Source organism: Sciurus vulgaris (assembly GCF_902686455.1).
Source record: "Sciurus vulgaris genome assembly, chromosome: 10".
Taxonomy (NCBI): Eukaryota; Metazoa; Chordata; class Mammalia; order Rodentia; family Sciuridae; genus Sciurus; species Sciurus vulgaris.
In genome coordinates, this window is record NC_136470.1 from 140,433,277 (window position 1) to 140,453,855 (window position 20,579).

The following is a 20,579-nucleotide window of genomic DNA, read 5'->3' on the forward strand; positions in this document are numbered from 1 at the left end:
CAAAAGTCAACCATCATTAATTACTCCTGTGATCTATGTGCTCTTGTGATACTTGCTCTGAGAAGTGTACTCAACCCGAGAGCCATTGTACTAGGAAAGAAGGGCGGGGAGGAGAGGGAGCAGGCAGGAGGTGGGAAGGCCTGAACAGAGACTCTTTGAAATTTAATGTAATAAATGCTGGCTTCTCTCTGTTATGGGAAATGCCAGATGGGCCTTCCACGCCCTGCTTCCAGAGCTCCTTCCAAGATCACAACTGCTCTCTTCTGTCCTCCTCTGCCACAGTCCTCCCCTTCGGTTGTAGGGACGCCCCAGTTGGGTGACATCCAGAGTACTTTCTCCATCTGAATCAGAAATGATTTTGGGTATTTCCTTCCTAGGTTATTGGTATTCTTGACTCTACTAGGTCTTCAGTGATGGAGGTTCCCAGGATGTCAGTGGGTTTGGAAAACCGCATGACCCGAAGCAATTTCTGTTTGATGCTTCAGATGGTGGCAACTTTGATCTGGCTTCCCTCCTTCATCTGCTCATGGATTAGTCTTTAAAAGCCAAGAACTCGGAGATCCTACATCATTTTCCTCCCAGATATAGTGTTCCTAGCTTTTAATTTTCTCTTTTACAGTTATAACAGAAAACCTTGAGGAAAACTGTCGCTATTGCAAATCTATGGATTTATACAACTTTGTATTTTTCTATTTTCCTCGCAAATACATTGACATGACTCTTCTCTTACTTTTTCATGAGGTATCATTCATACAGCCAAGTTTACAGACTCAGGTGTGACTTGTTCACAAATACCACCAGACGATTTTCTCGTTGCTTCCTCTAATTCGCTCATGAGCAGGGCGTTGTCCTGCTCCCGTATCCTTAGGCCCAGACACTGCCCCAGGAGTGCTTACGAAGACTTTTAAAGTTGAAATGTGAATGCCTTTAAGCAAAACCAAGTGGACTCTTTACCTTGAAAGTAGTTCCAGCACTGATTCCTCCCAGTGTCCCGGGAGAGGACTGGCCTGTCCATCTTTGATTACACCATAGCCCCGTGGAATCTGCTGGAATCAGGAGTGAATCCCAGCACTCCTCAAGCGCCCCACTACTGCACCACGGAGTAGATTTCAGTTCTGCAACGTGGAGAAAGCGCACATCTAGAGTCCGGGCGATCAAGGTAGGTGGCATCTTTTGTGTTGGTTTCCTCCGGTCTTCAGGTGACTTGACTGTGGTACATTGGAGCAGGTGGTGGCTGTTCTGATGAGCCCTGCAGTGGTGATACTTGGAAGTTGCAGGTCAAGTTCCCTCTATGTCAAACCTCATTAAATAGAAGTGTCAACAATGTCGACAGCCAAGACAGTGAAGTCCAGAGCCGGAAGGAGCCCCGTCCTTCCCTTCCCCTTCCTCCCACCGCCTCAACCTATTTAGAAGCGGCCCACACTGAGACATCCGCTACCGATCTGCGCCGGTAGATATCATCTACCTCTCCGTAGTCAGGCTGACTCGAATCCCAGTTCCATGACTTTCTAACAATGCGACTTAGAAATTTGGCTCACTTCTGACAGCCAGCTGTCTTCTCTGTCACATGGGAGGGATACTCAACTCCGTGGACTACCGTGGAACAAACGTGGATCTTCCAGTAAGTTCCTGTCAAGGTACACTCCTTTTAAATATTTGATTTTCCCCTCCTTAATCACACCTGCTATTGTTCTTACAACTCACGGAGTTCAAAATTAAGATGGGGAAGGAAATGAAAACTTCATCTATTTTTTGTTGATCTTTGATGAATTATTTAAAATGCTATGCATGTGAAGTAATTTGACATCTAGAAGTTTAAAGTAAATAAAAGTGAGAACTTTGTTCAGGAGCAATCATGGTAGGATGGTGAGGAAACGTCTGTGGGCGTCAGAAGCCCTGTGCTCTTGCTCCATCTCACCCCAACAGTGGAGCAGACGCAACATCCCTCTTTCACTCTCCCCGTTAGGCAATCTTGCCCCATCAGACACCACGCGGTTGTTTTCCTCCCGCTGTCTGAGTCTCATGAGTCATTACTTTTTGCTTCGTCATGGCTTTGGCATGCACTGTGCCTTCATGTGCCGAGCTAGACCCTTCTCCAGCCTCTTATTCACACACGATCACGGCATCCCCTGGTTCATCTTCCTATTCTATACTTACATGCAAATAAAAAGGAAAAAAACTGATTTCTCCAAATAATTTTTTACCTAGATTGCAAAAAATAGAATATCTTTATAACTAGGTGCTCATTTCCCCAGATATCTGAGTAGAACAACCGTATTAATACCTCCAGCAGGAACCATGGACTGCAGTATGACTGGCATCTTCTGGAGTCGGAACACACAGCCTGTGTGGCTTTCCATTAGAGTCCTGTCTGTAATATGCCTAAATCAATCATTTAAACGGTTCTTGGGACTTTTGACCCTTCTCTGACTTTCCCTGTCCACACCATGAAATCTAGGGAATCCGTGACAAGCCTGAGGTCTGCCATCACACTGTGTGCACCTGACATGCTTCCTGCCCTGTTCCCCACCTTGTCCTGATAAGAATCTGCCAGGCTGGCCTTCCATGGCCCCCACCCAGAGAGACCAATGGAGGGGCATCCATGGAATAAGGATGGGAACCGGCAACAAAGGAGGTATCTAGAAATGGTTAGGGACAGGATACATGGTTTGAGGATGTGCCAAAGGAGGAAAAAAGTTACAGCTGTTACTAACTGGGGACTAAGGGCCTAATGCCAAAAATTTGATGGAGTTATCAACCATAACTCCATTAGCTCAGAAGGGCCAATGACAGTCAGGTTCTTTCAGCATTTTGATGAGACTCTCCTTAGACATGAGAGGGGAAACTGGCATTTTTACTGTTCAATACGTCAGGAAAGAAAGTCAAACCATCGCCCCATGATGAAAGTCCTGTAAATGGCCATCAAGCTTACACAGGCACATTAAGTAAAATAAGAACCACATTTTCACAAGGATGAGAAAAAAATAACTCGTTGACTTGGTTGCCAGGGTCACTGTAATTAATGCAGCCTGTTTGTCGTCACAGAAAAAGAAAGTTATCATTGCAATTAAAGCACCGGAGCTGGGCGATCCCGCGGGAGGCTCTCCGCTAACCTGACTCTCTCGTGTCCTGCTATTCCTCTGCTGCCTTCTGCTCGCCTTCATATTCTTGTCAAAATGAAGGCAAAAGGATTTCAAGTCTCAGACGGTGTGCTGGGAGATTAATGAAACACATTCTGGAACAGAGGGAGGGCAGAAAAAATCACAAGCAAGCTTCTGCATCTGTTATGTGAGCAGACGCAGATCTTCATCCTGCAGCGAGACTCCCCTCCCCACTCTCGGATGACTCCATCCTGGGGCACAGCCTCTGCCTCTGGCGGGCGGACCCCTGAGGACGCAGGCGTATGCGGTATAGAAGGGTGGGGCCCTCGCCGCGCGTACAGAGCCCACTGAGGACCTCCCTGCGCACTGCAGGCTTCTTACTAAAATTTCACTAGACGTCAGTCGTGCGCTGAGTGGTGGTGCTAGCTCTGACTTTAACTCAGACCGCAAGAGGGAGGAGACAAGCAAGACATGGGTCCAAAAGAAAAGGAAAGACCATCAAACCTTTAGGAAACAGACAAAGGGGTGGTATTGGAGCCACTGCTACTGCACGGGGGTGGATAATTGCCAGGTTGACTCAGAGAGGATTCAGAGAACAGGTGGGGCCACCTCTCAGTGCGCGCTCCCGCTCAGGTTAGCAGAGATGTTTATGAAGCTCACACCATGACCGAAGCACAAAGATCAAAGGATTCCCCCAGTTGCAGTTGGCTACGGCGAATGCCGCGTGAAATTAGAGCCTCATCTGTGCAGCCTGTGCACAGATGTGCCACGTGGTAAAGAGCAGAAGAAGCTTCCAGGACGGAAGCATCCACGAGGAAGCTCCCGTAATGTAGAGCTTCAGGGTCTCTCTCCTTTCCATCGTCAGCGCTGAGCAAGGGGGAGCAGTGCAGTCTGCACTGACAATGGGTTTCGGAAGGGGAGAAAGTTGGGGAGGAAGCCAAGAGTCTCTGGAAGCCAGCGAGGGTGCTTCTCTCTGGCTGGTGGGGTTTTAAACACCGTAATGCCATGGGGTTGAGGAGCAGCGGTGAGCTCATCCGGAAGGACTGTAGAATTTTGTGTTGTTAGTAAGCTTTTTTCTTTTTTCACTTTGAGTTTTCATGAACAAAGTTCTGGTGACAAAGAATTCCTTTATTTGTCTGCATTTGATCTATAACCACCTGGGATTGTTGTCTTGGGATTTCACTTGAGGATGGGCAGAGCAGACAGAGAGCTCACCTCACAGAATGTGGAGTTTATTCCTTCCAGACACAGTAGCAGCCTGAGGTTCCCCCAGCTGCAGATCCTCACAATAAATAGTAGGGGGCGGGTGAAAGGAATTATATTACGTGACAATCTAACCCTTGTCTGTACAGCAATATAGCCTAGATTGACACCTACATCTAAGTATGAAAATATGTGTGTTTTACATATACAAGGATGCATTCATATGCAAATGCATCCAGTAGAGACCGGCGTACCATGTTAATAGCACTCTGACGTATCCATCTTGCCTTTTGGGGACACCTCTTTAATTTTCTCTCAGAATAACCTTTAAGAGCTCGTTGCTCTTTGCTCCTGCCCCATCTGAGCAGCTGAGCAACTGGTGGATCTATCTTTTGGGGATATAGACGATCACTGTATTTCCTTATGTGAAAACTTAGAAAGAAAAACGTGCGGTCGGCTAAAGGTAACATGGATGATGTGGACATCATGAAGGATTCCATTTGTTCATTCATTCATTCTTAGAATAGCTGTGAAGTGCCTACACCAGCCAGGCTGTCTTCTAGTTCTGGAGACAGGTGCGGAGAGACGATGCATAGGTGAGGTCTTGGAAGGGGTGCGTCCCCTACAGGTGAGGTCTTGGAGGGGGTGTGTCCCCTACAGGTGAGGTCTTGGAGGGGGTGTGTCCCCTACAGGTGAGGTCTTGGAGGGGGTGTGTCCCCTACAGGTGAGGTCTTGGAGGGGGTGTGTCCCCTACAGGTGAGGTCTTGGTGGGGTGTGTCCCCTACAGGTGAGGTCTTGGTGGGGTGTGTCCCCTAGGTGAGGTCTTGGAGGGAGGTGTGTCTCCTACAGGTGAGGTCTTGGAGGGGATTGTGTCCCCTACAGATGAGGTCTTGGAGGGGGTGCGCCCCCTACAGGTGAGGTCTTGGTGGGGTGTGTCCCTTAGGTGAGGTCTTGGAGGGGTGTGTCCCCTACAGGTGAGGTCTTGGAGGGGGTGTGTCCCCTACAGGTGAGGTCTTGGAGGGGGTGTGTCCCCTACAGGTGAGGTCTTGGTGGGGTGTGTCCCCTAGGTGAGGTCTTGGAGGGAGGTGTGTCTCCTACAGGTGAGGTCTTGGAGGGGATTGTGTCCCCTACAGGTGAGGTCTTGGTGGGGTGTGTCCCCTAGGTGAGGTCTTGGAGGGGTGTGTCCCCTAGGTGAGGTCTTGGAGGGGTGTGTCCCCTACAGGTGAGGTCTTGGAGGGGTGTGTCCCCTAGGTGAGGTCTTGGAGGGGGTGTGTCCCCTACAGGTGAGGTCTTGGAGGGGGTGTGTCCCCTACAGGTGAGGTCTTGGTGGGGTGTGTCCCCTAGGTGAGGTCTTGGAGGGAGGTGTGTCTCCTACAGGTGAGGTCTTGGAGGGAATTGTGTCCCCTACAGGTGAGGTCTTGGTGGGGTGTGTCCCCTAGGTGAGGTCTTGGAGGGGTGTGTCCCCTAGGTGAGGTCTTGGAGGGGTGTGTCCCCTAGGTGAGGTCTTGGAGGGAGGTGCATGCCCTACTGGTGAGGTCTTGGAGGGGTGTGTCCCCTAGGTGAGGTCTTGGAGGGAGGTGTGTCTCCTACAGGTGAGGTCTTGGAGGGGGTGCGTCCCCTACAGGTGAGATCTTGGAGGGGGTGTGTCCCTTGGAGAAAAGACTGAGAAATGGGTAGGAAGGACTTGTTATTTTATGAGCCACCAGGAAGACCTATCCGTGAAGTTTGTGGAGGCAAGGGCTGGGCGCGAGGAAGGACAGCGCGGCCGGGCCCAGTACGAAGGCCTGCGGAGGCTGGCCAGGTGGGCCTGGCCCTGAACTAGGTACCAGAGGCACAATGCTGCACGTTTCTTTTAAAATAGTCGCTCACAGCGGAGCTTTGTTCTCACACAGCCGAGACTGTCTGTGCTGTGTGGGAGGCAGTGGAGAGCAGCAGTAGAACTGAATTAAGATCTGGCTTGTACTCCCAACTTTTGCCAACGACATGCTGTAATTTTGGAAAAAGTCCAGAATTCCTATTCTGGTGAATCTGTCTACTATTTTTTTCTTTTTCTTTAATTTTAATCACATGTCTTTCAAAAACTCATATATAAAACATACACTTGTGCCTGCTCTCGGGGCACCCCATGATGTTTTGGTGCATGTCTGTACTGTGAATGCTCAAATCAAGTTAGACATACCTATCTGCTCATCTACCATTTCTTCACGGCAAAACATCTTTAATTCTTTCAGTTAGCTTTTTGAAATGGATGATAAACAGTTATTCTCCACAGTCGCCCTGCTGGGCTGTAGCTCACCAGAGCTGTGTCACCTTAACTTGGCCAAAGGGATGGACCTGCAGCCCTCCCCGCCCCCTGGGTCCCGCCTCTGCTGACCACCCCCTGCTCCCAGCATCTAGGGGCTGACTTTTTGGCAGTCCACGTGTCCATGTGGGTGAGGTTGTGCACTGCTCATTTCGCTCAGCCAGGCTTCTCCAGTCCGTCCAGGGTGTCATGGAAGACGGGGTTTCACTCTGCTCAGGGCCGAGGGGCATTCAATTGTGCACAAGCACCACAGTTTCCTTGTCCGCCATCAGCTCACGGACACTCAGGTCGTTTGCTTTCCTTGGCTCTCACGAGGAGTGAGGGTGTCTCTTTGACACACCTGTTTCATTTCCCTTGGGTGCACACACCCCGCAGCGGATTGCTGGCTCACAGGGTCCTTCTATTCTATTTAGGAGGAAGCTCTGGGTTTTCCAGGACCACAGTCCTAACCGCACATTCCCACCAGCAGGGCGGGGCCCTCTCACATCCTGGACAGCACTTGCTCGTCCTGTCTGTTATCTCTTGTAGCAGTTCTTGCTGGAATGAGATGATATCTCATTATGGTTTGAGTTTGCATTTCTCCGAAGGTTTGCAAGCTTATTAACCACATTCTTCCAAATTTTGTGTCTCCTTAACATGTCAATAATTGAGATTTGTATTTAAAAAAAAAAAACACTGTCTTGAGGAATGTATCAATATATCCTTGCATGTAGATTAAAATAAAACCTATAACTATTTGTACATACAACTTAATATTTGGGGTGCTGTGGCAACTTACTATCTAATTAAAATTGAAATTTTATAATCCACCATTTTATCACAGTTAGCCTTATCTCTTGTGATGAGTTTTGCCTTAAAGTCTATTTTGTCTGATACAGCAAGGCCAAAGGCAATCTTCCCATTGTTGTTTTTCTTAATAGTTTTTTAAAAACATCTTTATAGAGGTGTAATTGGCATCCAGTAAAAGGCACACATTACAAGTGCACAGCTGGACAGGGCTTGTGCCTGTGCACACTGTGGGATCATTTGCACAATCAGAATGATAACACATCACTGTCCCTGCATTTCCTGATGCATTTCTCCATCTTTCTCTCTCAACAGTTACATCCCGTATCTTATTTAGGCTCAGAAACAGCACATGGCCACCTTTCCTAGGTTGACCTGTCTACTCTCTCTCTCTCTTTTCATAGATTACCGTTCTTTCTGGAGTACTTATATCCTAAAGTGCCTCCTCCCCATCAGCGTATGTTAGTGGAAACCCCTCTGTTTTGCTTGTATGAAATGGATTTATTTCGTTCTCGTTTCTGAGATTTTCAAGGAGTGTAGGACGGATAACCCGAGGCTGATGGTGCTTTTGCCTCCATTTTGATCACAGTGCTTCGTTCTGACTTCCCTTCTTCCACGGGGCCTGGTTCCTTCAATGCGATTGTCCCCTTGCCCTCTGTCTCCTTTTGCAGATCTCATTTGACCTTATGTGAGGACTCGCGCTGGATTTCCTATCTCTTAACCTGTCAGTTCATCCTTTCAGGATTCTAATCTGCCATTTTGCTGTTTTCTTCTTTTCAAAGTTCATGTTTGTAATTTCTAAAAGTTCTATTTTGTCATTTTCTAAGTCTACGTGGACGATTTTAATACACGCCTGTCTTTGCTCACGATAGTATTTTGCCCTCATTCAAGTGTCATAAATAGTTATTCTGAATTCTGCATTCGGTGTCTTCTAGCATAACAACTGGCGTGAACGCAGGCCAGCCTGCTGGGTGGACTTTGTTCATGGCTGTTTGTTGAAGGCTTCGTACCCACAGGGCTTCTCGCGCTTCTGCTTGCAGCCTGGCAGGGCTGAGATCTGGCACCTCTGAGCTTAACGTGGTCATTTCAGGGCCAGCTTCTCCAGGGCTGCAGGCCGAGCACCCCTCTGTAAATCCCAGAGCGAGAGTCTTTCCTGGCCCCTCGTTTCCTCCTGGGGAAAATGGGGATTCGCATTTGCTCACCATCAAGGTTTGGTGTCCGTCCAGAGATTGGCTTGTTTTCACTTTCCCTCCCTGGAGGGGTCACAGGCTACCTCAGGACCCCAGTAACTCTGGAAAACCAACAAGATCCTGAAGCATCCATCTGCTGAGTCACCCAGGATTCAATTCTGTTCTGAGAGGAAACTGAAGCCTGTATAATTATCCATATTTTAGATGTGGAGACCCCATCACTTTACGTTTAATCTCTCTTCCCTTAATTATAGAAATGTATTTCAGCAACAGCACATAGCAGTACTGATTTTTTAAATGTAATATGTAAATGTAGTTTTAAAGGAATGATTTAATCTATTTCTAGGTATTTATTATATCTGGATTTGGTTCCACTGCCTGTTAGAGTTTTCTATTTACCTTTTTTGGCTTCTTTTTCTTCTATATCTTCTAGACAATTGGTTTGAGTTATTTATTATTTAATGGTTGCTTCTGGTTTGGATTTAATTGTATTTTATTTTATTGGTGTTTACTAAATTTATAATAGATACCTTAAGTCTTAAATTGGTGTCTCTACTTTCCTCTTGAATATCTTCAGAAACTACATAGCTTTTGCTCTTACCTATGGTCTCCAAGTTTCTGTTATTGTTCACCAGGGACACTTATTGCTGCATACCAAGCTACCCCAAATGCAGTGGCTTTGAATGATAATCCTTCATTGGCATCTTAAGAACTGTCTATCAGGGGTGGTCTGGGCCACGCGGGGCTGACAGGGGACTCCTTCAGGTGCCTGCCTGCAGCCGCCAGTCATCTGAGCAGCTCCTCTGGCAGCTGGCTGGTTGCTCAGCCTCAGCCACATCCTGGCAGCTGGCCCAGCAGACGGGGCTGGAGGCTGTTCCACAGGGCCAGCATGTTGCAGTCCAGACGAGCTGGCTCACGCGGCAGCAGCAGAGCTGCCTGGGAACAGTGAACCCAGGCATGTCCTGTGGTGGGAGCCGACGCCTATCACCACACCCCGTGTCCCAACAAGGGACAAGGCAGCCCAGAGTCAAGGGAAGCCAAAAGCACTCCCGGGCAGGTGACCAGCTGCTGTTCTCAAAATCACACTCCTCTTCCAGTTCCGCCTTATCTCAAGACCAGCTCAAGGATTAAACTCTAAAAGTACTGAACGGATAATACGGGACAATACCTTCTCGCGCTCTGTCACTTCTTGGTTTATCATCGTCACATTTTCATTCTTTCAGAAGCACCTCTTCTGTGGATTCTCTCAGGGTCTTCGGACAGTACACTCTAGATTTCCATAAATAATTCCTGTGTTTTACTTTAAAATGTCAATTTAGTTGTGTAAAAAATTCTCCGTTGTATTTGTTTCCCAGATATTTTAAAGGTGTTCTATTGTGTTCTGGTATCTCCTTCTGCTAACAGTCAAGCTCATTCTTCAGGGGTAATCGAAATTTTTCTTTTGGTTGGATGCTTTTAATACCTTTCCATTAGCTTTTTATGGTATATTGTTTCCCTACAATGTTTCCAGGCATGGATTTATTTGTGCATGTATGCTCTGTTTTGCTCTGCAATTATTGAGCTTTATTAATATGACTGCTCACATTTTAATACTTGCCTTGATGATTGAATCTTCATGGTCTCATTTAGCAAGTTCATCTCTCCCCTGTATTTTCTATAAATTGCAATTAGATTGTAATTTATGTGCCATCAAATAAAGATTCCATTATTGGAGAAGCAAATCTACTTTATAGAATATGATACATATTTCATTAGAAATTCATAATGTTTGGTTACCTATAATTTTTATGATTCTAGCAGCCATTGAGGGTCAACCTAGATGCATGAACTCACCAGGAATCACAAAATATTCTAGTTCTATCATTCCTAATTTTTAATTGAATAGCGTGTTTCTGTCAAGAGAATCTGTTCATCAACTGCCTGGTTGCCTTGAGACACTGTTGGCATAGGAAAGGTGACTTATTTTTTGCTTACAGATTTGCTTTTGTTTTTAAGATGGGGTATTGCTGTCTTACCCTGGCTGACCTGGTACTGCGCCCCAGACCCCCAAACAGCTGGCTCTCCCCACTGTTCCCAGCTGGAAAGACAGTTTAAATGCCCCTTATTTTTCTAAATGATTGATTCGTTTTCTAGCATCTTTCAAAATTCACAAGGCAGCCTTTGTTTCCCTTCAGTTTGGCCCAAGCTGTTCTGTGAAAGCCGTTCTTGAGCGGGGGCCCCACCACCCCAAGATATAATTGTCTTTCCCAGTGTTTTTGAAATGGCAAGAGGTTTCAGAAGCAACTTTCAGTTTCTCCTTCCATTTCAGGAATTAGCTCATTTCCCAAGTGTTAGGGGACAGACAGGCGAGGATGCTGGGAATGCAAGTTAAGGGAATAATTCTATAAAGCGGGCACACCGTGCTAACCCCCACATGCTTTCTGTTCCAAGAAGCAATTTACCTGCAGCCTTGCCTCAGCGGACAGGATGTCACATTCCTCAGCAAACTACCTGTTATTTGTAGGAGAAAAGCAGGCCTGAAATAATGTCAATAAGAGAAACCCAATTTTCCCTTTCCCCATCTCTTTAATGAACACATGCCTGTTCTTCTGAGGGACACGACTGAAATCTTTCTGACATGATCATGAGAGAAAGGATTTGAAGGGGGTCTTCATGCTGTCTCAGTTTCCCAGAAGGCCTCAGCCCTGCAAGACAAGGAGCCCTATTTCCTTCACTTCAAGATCACAATCTAAACGCTAAACATATGCAATTGCTATGGGTTTATCCATTGTCTTCAGATTTTCTCCATGTGCAGAGCTGGGAATTTTTTAACATAAAATGCATATACATTTATACTAATAATTTAAATTCAAATTAAAGCAATCTGCAGTTTTAAACATAAATTCATGATCCTACATTTGCATATCCGTCTCATATTGAAAATCTCCATTTTCAAAACAATTGCTCATTTCCTTTATCTTCAGTTCACATACAATAATTACAGAATAACAATACAGACACTAGCACCAACAAAATGAGTCTTGAAAATTTTGAAACAATTTTTTCAGTTCGTTGGCTTCTTTAAGTATATGCCTCCAGAGACACAGACAAATTGCTGTAATTTAAAGTCATCCAGAAAACTTACTTTATGTAATACTTATGTTATCCAAGCATGCCTATTTAAGGTCAATTTGTTTTTCTATTTTACTCTCTCCTTTAGGAGTCACTGTGTTCCACATTCAAGCTGCTCTCTGGCTACCTCTCCACACTCCCGCATGACCGCCTCTTGGTGATTTTGGTCCCTCCTGTTTTGAGGTTACCGCACAGCCATGCTCCTGCCCGCAATTTTTTTCTGTGGAAATGCTTGTTCCGCACACATCTCTGTGTGTGTGTGTGTGTGTGTGTGTGTGTGTGTGTGTGTGCGCGCGCTCAACTGAGTGCACTGTCTTGGTTTGTCTTGTTATGCTGGGGTAGGTAACCATACCATCTCCTGGGTTAGTATAAATGTGTAATTTCCAAGCTCTGTCTAGGCTTAGCAGCCTGGAGTTGGTGACCCCCCAACAGTGACGAGGACATGGGGACCTACCCTGTGGCTTCTGATCACTGTTCTCCAATAGAACAGCCACGGGTGCTCTGGGAAGGGGTGCATGCTACGGAAGGCTCAGAGGATGGGGAGGTCAACAAGGACCTGCAGCTAATACCAACGAGGGACAGTGACCAATCGAGGAAGGATTTAAGAAGCAATGAATAATAATAGCATTGCACTATGGCCACAGAACAATATCCTATCATACCCATGAGCTCATACTGGTATAAAATAAATGGTTAGCTGGTCATGGTAGAGCACACCTGTAATATAGCAACACGGGAGGCTGAGGCAGGAGGATCACAGGAGACTCAGCAACTTAGCGAGGCCCTAAGCAACCCAGAGAGACCCTTCTCAACATAAAAAATAAAACGGGCTGGGAATGTGGCTTGGTGGTTAAGCACCCCTGGTGCAAAATTAATTAATTAATTAGATAGTTGAATAAATAAATGTGAGCAGAGAAGAAGCACCTCTTCCTTACAGAAGAATTCTAGTTAATAAATGATAACAATCAACATTGAATGAAGGACAGGAATTTTATAAAAATCACCATTACAACAGCAAAGTCAATATCATGGTAGATAACACCAATTCACGTTAAAATTAATGTTAGTAATTAGAAGAGAAGCAGGATAATAACATAAGCTCAAAGGATCTTCCCTAAGATGTTCATTGGGAAGGAAAAATAGTGACTTTGTAACAAAAATCGCATCTCAGCCAGCCGTTTGAAGTTGGTGTTACCAGCGAGAAGGTGGAGAGAAGGCTGCACCCTGATAGGAGAAGTCCACTACTTCTGTGGTCTTCTCACCAGACCTGCTCAAGCTCACCCCAGTGTGAGGTGACCCCAGCAGATGCACGTGGAGGAATATCCCCGAAGCTCTCTGGGTCTCGGCCTTAAAGCGGGAGGCCCTACAGACCTGCTGTAGACCAGAGGAGACCAACAGGAGACTAAGCACTGAGTGGCTCTGGATCCCAGAACAGAGAGAGGGTGCTAGTGGAAAAATGGCTGACATTTTGGAAAATGTGTACATTAATTGTAATCCACAAGAGCAGATTTAGTCTCTGGGATGCTATTGCAGCCATGTGATGTGTGAACACGGGAGGGAGGCAGGTGGGAATTCCCTGCAGTTTTCTCTACCAGTGAAGTTATGTCAAAGTACAAAGTGAAAGGGCAGCATACAGCGAACCTGGGCCCCCTGCAGCCCACACCCGGGCGTGGTTCTTACTCAGTTGCTCTTAGTTCTCACTTCGCCAAGTGCGTTGGACGTGCTGGAAGCTGCTCCCCACCCCTAGGTTGGCGTTTTGGTCTTTGGAGCTGCTTCTCCGGGCCTTGCTGGTGCCTGCCCACACGGTCCCTTCCCTGCTCCCCTAGGTTTCCATCTGCGCTGTTGGGTCGACCTCACTCCTGCCCTGCCTGCTGTTCTTTTTAGCTTCCTCTCCAGGTTGCACTCGGGGTATCTTAAGCTCACGCTCCCTTCCAAGTCCATGGGAATCAACGGTCCCCCAGTGCTGGTGGGTAGGGGAGCTGGTTTGGCTTTGCTGTGGGCCCTGGGGCTTCAGTGCTTCCTGTTCCTATTGAATTGCCCGGCTCGTGTTGCAAGCCCTGCTTGGCATTTTTGTGCACTTAGCCCTGGCCGCTAGAGGAACAGCCCGTGGGGGGAGTTTCCTGCTCCCTGCTGGCAGGGCAGCATGGGGCTTTCTGATCCAGCCCTCCACCTTCCAGGGCCTGAGATGAAGGGCGCTGAGCCCCGCAGACCGTCCCTGTGCTGATGGCAGAAGCCCGGTGGTGGCTGCAGCCTCAGGCTGGTTGCCCGTCGGGCTTGTCTTCATTGCTGTCACCTGAGGGCTTCCCTCTGCTTCAAGGTTCGTTCACTCTAGCGGGTGACTGGGGGAGGACAGGTGTGAACCAGCACTTTCGTGTTCAGAGGTGAAGGCTGGGTTTGTGACCTCATCCTTGCTAAATCGCTAGGAATCTTTCAACTAACTTCTTAGCTTGGCCTCCCTGTGTTTTCTGAAGTTCTAAACACATGTTCATATGTTCTTGCATTGGTGCGTTCCGGAGCTGAGGATGGAACTCGGCGTCCCGCACGGGCTGGCCGAGCGCTGTGCTGCTGGTCTACATCCCTGACCCAACACGGGATCCCAGAAAAAATAACCGGGTGTGCCGCTCGGGACCCTGGAACGCCTCTGTGCCGCACAGTAAGTCACAAAGCACATCTGCGACCGCAGCAAAATGTGAATTCCCTGGAAACCTTCCCAGGGAATATTCAGGAGGTGATCTTAGCAGGGCTCGTTGTCGCCTCGAGCGCTGTGAGCGCGAGGTTCTGCGTCCTCGGGTCCCTTCCTGCGGTTTGGGGCAGAGGCCAGCACGGCTCCTCTGTCGCAGAGCCTCCCGCTTCCATCGCAGATTTAAAATTCCTTCTAGCTAATGGAAAATGGCCCTTTTTCTATAGCCAGGCAAGTCAGGAAATGCACCATTGAATTCAAACAAGCAGTCACAGCAGGTCACCTGCTCACAAGTAGATTTCCTCAGAGCTTTCCTGCAGTGGGAATGCTTCCCATGTGTGGTGTGTGTGTGTGGGGTGTGGTGTGTGTGCAGTGTGGTATGTGTGTGTGTGGGGTGTGGTGTGTGTGTGTGTGGTGTGTGTGTGTGTGTGTGGGGTGTGGTGTGTGTGCATGTGTGGTGTGTGTGTGCATGTGTGGTGTGTGTGTGGGGTGTGGTGTGTGTGCATGTGTGGTGTGTGTGTGTGTGTGTGGTGTGTTGCAGTGTGGTGTGTGTGTGTTTTGTGAATGTATGTGTGCACATGTGGGGTGTATGTGTGTGTGTATGTGTCTTTGTGTGGTGTGTGTGTGTATGGTATGTGTATGTGTGTACGGTGTGGTATATGTATGTGTGTTTGTGTGGAGTATGTGTGTCATGTGTATGTGTGTGTGGTGTGTATGTGTGTGTCATGTGTATGTGTGTGTCATGTGAATGTGTGTGTGGTGTGTGGTGTGTGTGGCATGCGTGGTGTGTGGAGGGGGTGTATGTGTGTGGTATGTGTGGCATGTGTTGTGTGTGTGGGGGGGGTGTATGTGTGTGGTGTGTGTGGCATGTGTTGTGTGTGGGGGGGATTATGTGTATGGTGTGTGTGGGGTGTATGTGTGTGGTATGTGTGGCATGTGTTGTGTGTGTGGGGGGGTGTATGTGTGTGGTATGTGTGGCATGTGTTGTGTGTGTGGGGGGTGTATGTATGTGGTGTGTGTGGCATGTGTTGTGTGTGTGTGGGGGTGTATGTGTATGGTGTGGGGGGGTGTATGTGTGTGGTGTGTGTATGTGTGTGGTGTGTGTGGCATGTGTGTGGTGTGTGTGTGTGGGTGTATGTGTGTGGTGTGTGTGTGTGGCACGTGTCTGGTGTGCGTTGGGGAGGTGGCTTCCTTTGGGGACTGTGGTTTTGGTGCACCGCACACCCCAGGTGGGAATTCTGCTCCCTGTTCCTGGGAGGCCTGGCGGTCTCCCCGGCAGGTGGGCGGGCTGTCACTGGACTCCCGCGGAGCGAGCACATCTCACCAAGAGCCTCCTGCGTCCTGGCCCCGCTGTGGGCTGGGGCTGGGCCTGGCCCCACAGGCAGAGATGCAGGGGCCTCGGCTCTTCGGGCTGCTGGGCTGCTGGTTGGCGCTGGGGTGTGCCTGCAGCACATGTCTGGGCGCCAGGGCTGAGTGCCACCTTTCACTGTCTCTGCGGGAATATCCCTGGCGCTGGTCTCGGGAAACTTTTCTTCTTATCAATGGAAAACACATGTCCTCAAGGCACCTGCAATTGAGCCTGCCAGACCCAGCTTGAGAGCAAAGTCAGCCATGGGAAAGGACTTTGCGGGTCTCAAAGAGTTCCAGGGGCAGGACCTGAAATTATGTCCTCGGTCCCAGGAGATGCTGAAGAAGTGCCACACAGCGCTGGCATTAGAGCAGAGCTTCTGCGTGGAAGAGTGCGTGAGTCCACAGTGACTTGTTTAGATCCACCCGGTGAAATATCACCCCAAGATCCAAACTGGAAAGCTGTTTTACAAAGACGGTTTTGTACTTGTAAATGGACTGTGTGCCTTTACTTTATTTGTTTATTTTTTTGTGGTGCTGAGGATCCAACCAGTGCCTCACAGGAGAGGCAAGCGCTCTGCCACTGAGCCCCAGCCCAGCCCCTAAACTAATAAGCTACTTTTATTTGCACATTTCAAATTTAAAAATACAGACACTGGGAGAAATAAAGTCAGATTCTTAACTACCAAGGAATAATTCTGAAAAGGATCCTTATTCACTTAAATGGCAAAAGAAATTAGAATATAGATTAGTTTTTGTTTTCTCATCCTTCGTGTAAGTTAAGTGAGCAAAGGTGCAGAGGCTTGAGTTAAAGGGGTTCATGTATTGGGACAGTAAAGAGGGACAGAGAGTCTTGTATTTTATATGCGTGTGCATGCACACATACACATGAATACTCACACATACGGCTTTAATTCAACTGTGCAAAGAAGGAACTACCACTGTTGTCCCGTTTTACAGATGTAGGGACACTGAGGCACAGAGTGGTATGAGTGCCAGTTCTCTGGTGCAATTCTGGTGTCCACGGCAGGGGCAGAGCGAGGGCGGGCCGATCAAGTCACGCAGCTTCCTGAGCGGCCCCTGTAAGTTGCAGCCAGGGATTTTCCCAGTGAGTATGAAGATGCCAATGCAGAGCGGACGTTTCTCTCCCCCGACTTGGTGTCCCCCTCCCGCTTCTCCTGTTGGCGGGTCCCAGAGACTGCCCAGGGGAAGCGTGAGGGGCGCTCACGTGTCCTTCCAGGCTGGCCGGCCCTCTCAGAGCCGGGGTCATTGAAAACTGAGCCGGTCATGATGCAAAACACAACTCCGGTGTCGAGGCTTTGATCCGCCTCCCTCGGCCTCTCTGTGAGGCAAAGGTTTCTTCAGGGTCAAAGCCACTTTTAAATCATATGTGCGTTCGATGTGTTGCCCTGATGAGAACTAGGAACGATCCTCCCGATTCGCTGCTCAGTGCCTTTCCATCCATCAGCTCTGGCTTTTCATTTCCTCCGTCACAAGAGCAGAAGGGCAGCTCCTGGCTGGTCTCCTCTCTTTCTCGGCAGGGGCACCACGCAGTGGCTGTAGTCGAGCCTGGGGTTTGGTTACAGGCACCCCCCCGTCCAAGGTTCCTTTCCTCTTTCACAGCTGTGCTTGGGCCACCGTTGGATCCCATTTTCACATGGAGCAGAACGTTCTCAGCCCTTCCCATTCTGTGGGCAGCGTGGCCTCCGCACCACCGTCGGGTGGGGGCGGCCCTTTCCAGCCCAGGTCGGGGTTCTGAGTCTCCTGTCAGGGAGCCTGTCCCTGCTCAGCTCCTCATTTTCAAAAGAATTCCCAGCTTCTTCCAGTCACTCTTCCAGATGCGGTTTTCCTGCCCTGCTTGCTCCCTCTTCTTCCTCCTCGTCCATCCTACTTACCAGCAGCCCGTGAAGGCTTCTGGGTGCCCTGTGCTTCTGCAGGCCGGGTCTGAGAGATGGAACCGTCCACTGTGTCTTCTTCCTCCTGGGGCATCTAACACAGGACGGCCACTTGGGCCATTTCTGCAAGGAAAACGTGCTCAGGAGAGCTCGTGGGCAGCTGGGGTTATGGAATTGGCTTCGATATAATATTTTTCTTTTCCCTTTTCTTACTAGATGAGGAGGCCAGAATGAAGAAATCGGTCATCTGGGGACCAGATGTCGAGCACACACGTTTCTGTGATCCCCTCTGCATGGAGCAGCTCTTCCTCACTCATCAACTCGGCCGACACCTTCATCCTTCTGGCTCCTCCTGTGTGACACCTGCTCCCCCCACTGTTAAGTGAGTCTCCCTGCACAGAGCACTGAGGGGAGGGGTCGCTCTGCCTGTGGCCCCGGCAGTGGGGCCGAGGTGGACACCTACCTCAAGATGTGTCCGTGTGACCACTCGTCAGGCCTGGTGAACGTCTCTGAGAGACTAAGCCATAGACTCGCCAGGTCGAGGGCTAGGTGGGTCTGCAGGGCTCTCCTGTGCCAGGCAAGCTGAGTCCCCGGGGAGGAGACCAGATGCACAGGCAGAACCAAAGTCTCTATGAGCAGCAGACCACTGGTCTGGATGGCCGCCTGGCTTCCTTGTGGCTCTCTGGTTGCTTCGTTTCTGGTCCCTGAGTCTATTACCAGGAAGCCCCACTTTGCGTGAGTCACTTAGCACCTCCCATCCTTTCAAACAGAAGGGCCCTCGCCAAGGCATCTTCCATATGGATCGTCGCCGCCCACCCAGATAGTCCCGCTGTGCCTGATGTGTACCTCCCTGAACACACCCACTACCCCTCCTGGCCCCTGCAAGATTGCAAAGCGTCCTGTTGATGCTTATTTCTTGGTATGACAGACCTTCGTTTTGTTCATTTGTTATTAAATAAAAGAGTGTCATAGAATTGTGGATCTAGGTTATGATTTGTTCCCTGCATTTATTGGGTATTGGGTTTGTTGTTTGCATTCCTACAAAAATCACTGGGCTTTGTTCTGGAAGGTGGCACATGGACACAGTCTTATCCTCCAGAACCTTACATTTAGGTGGAAGGACAACAGTGCTTAGCGCAGGGTTGATTATTCCCCATTCTGAGTGTTTGTTGCCTGCAAATGATGAGACTGTTCCAACCTGACTGTGAGGGATGTTGGCCAACCCAGGCCTGGGTGTGAAATGAGATCATAAAACTGTGATGGTAAGAAACCAGTGCCTGGGAAGGGTCATCCCCTCTCCTCTCTCAGCCTTTCTCCAGGAAGCCTGATGGACCCTGGGCCCGACCTTTTGGCCTGTGGGTAACTTCCCCTGGAAGTCTGACCACTCCCCTTTGGAGTGTAAATGCACCTGTGGAGGCTGCGGGCCAAGGCTAGAGATTTACTCAAGGCCTTGCAGGAGGAGGCGGTTCTTCCCGTTATCACACTCTGCTTCTGTAAACATGCTTCCTGCTAGAAACCCGTGCACAGCGCTGTGTCGGGCAGACTCGAACATTTCTGACACTAGCTAGCCTATACATGTTGTTAGACACGGTGGGTGGGGGCTCAGGATGTGGGCTTGCCGTGGTAAATTAAGGTTTGGAGACCCCTCTCCAAGTGCTGCTCGCCACCTCTTGGTGTCTGTTTCCTGCAACAGAAGCAGGCACTAAGGTAGCCCTGTGTGTCTGTCCCTGATTCCTCCCTCTGTCCTTTCAGATGGTTCTGTTCTTGGTGCACAGTTCTGTCTTCCGCACATGCACGTGCTGCTCTGAAGATCGCAGATGCTCCGCCCACGCCCCTCTCCTCTTCAGTGTCCTGGGCTGCAAACGTCAGCCGCCTTACTCTCCCTGTGCTGTCGGGCAGCGTGCGGGCCCTACGCACAGCCACCCCCCTCAGCAGCCTGGCCACCGCTCCCCCGCAGAACTGGAACAGTCCTTGAACTCGTCTTGCTTGTTGCCGTCTCTGGGCTCACTGTCCAGCTTTGCCTCCTATTCAGTGCCTTTATTTTTTAAAAGAAAGCCTTTCCAAATGCACGTTTGTCTAATCGTTATTTTAATGTTTGAGGTGAAACGATAAATCTGGTCTTTGTTATTCTATCTTGGCTGGAAGCTAAGGTTTGACTTGCTGTTTCTTTAGGAAAGTTTGGTGAGGAATGTGGTTGGGATACCTGTCTACATTCCATCCCTCTGAAGGATCTTCTTTCACTTGCCCGGCGTGGTAAGCAAAGGGAAGCATGTCTGCTCCCAGGTCACAGCGGGCCCCTGGGGCCGTACCTCCGAGCTGAACCTGACTTGTGTTCAGTCTGTGGGTCTCATTGCTGCTCAAGGTAAAGGCAATGAATTAATGATGGATGAAGACGTTCTCAGTTTCTTGAGAAGAAATCCATTCCAGTGAACCAGTTGAGTAAAAATAGTTTCCCCAGAGGAACTTAATTCTAGAAAGATAATTATCTGCTGGAGATGCCTGTAATTTTCAATTACGTTTGCTTAGCTTCTGAATTGTAAGTACGGGGAGTGTTGCAGGACTTAGAAGTTTGGTTGATGAGGAATTCAAGCAGCTCCTTTCTAAAGCTCAGGAGAGCCAAACCTGTTTGGGAAGAGCGCCAGGGCAGCCTGTGGTCAAGAAAGCCATGCAGACATTGCCCGGGGGCTCTCAGCGCGTGGGGCTGCCCAGGAAGGACGGTGATCCTCTTATGGGTACCAGTGTTGCGTCTGCGCTTTCTTCAAAGACAAGGGGGTGATGACAAAGTCATGTTTACCTTTGCCAAGATGATCGCCCACTGATCTGTGAGGTGCCAAAGGAAAGGGATTCTCTTGCCTTTGGTTTATGCCCATGGAGTGAACCGCAAAGCCTCGCAGAGGCCGGTCACAGAAGTCCTTCCAGGCAGGAGCAGCCGCGAGGCTCTCCTGTGGATGAAGCAGGGGCTCC

General features: G+C 48.9%; 1 long non-coding RNA gene across 1 annotated transcript; it reads left to right on the forward strand.

The window, feature by feature from the left end:
* The first annotated feature begins 887 nt into the window (after window positions 1-887).
* Window positions 888-18,508, forward strand: LOC306638078. Its single transcript, XR_013757350.1, has 3 exons — window positions 888-1,177; window positions 17,852-17,997; window positions 18,386-18,508. It is a non-coding gene; the product is annotated as an uncharacterized lncRNA (long non-coding RNA).
* The last annotated feature ends 2,071 nt before the right edge of the window (window positions 18,509-20,579 follow it).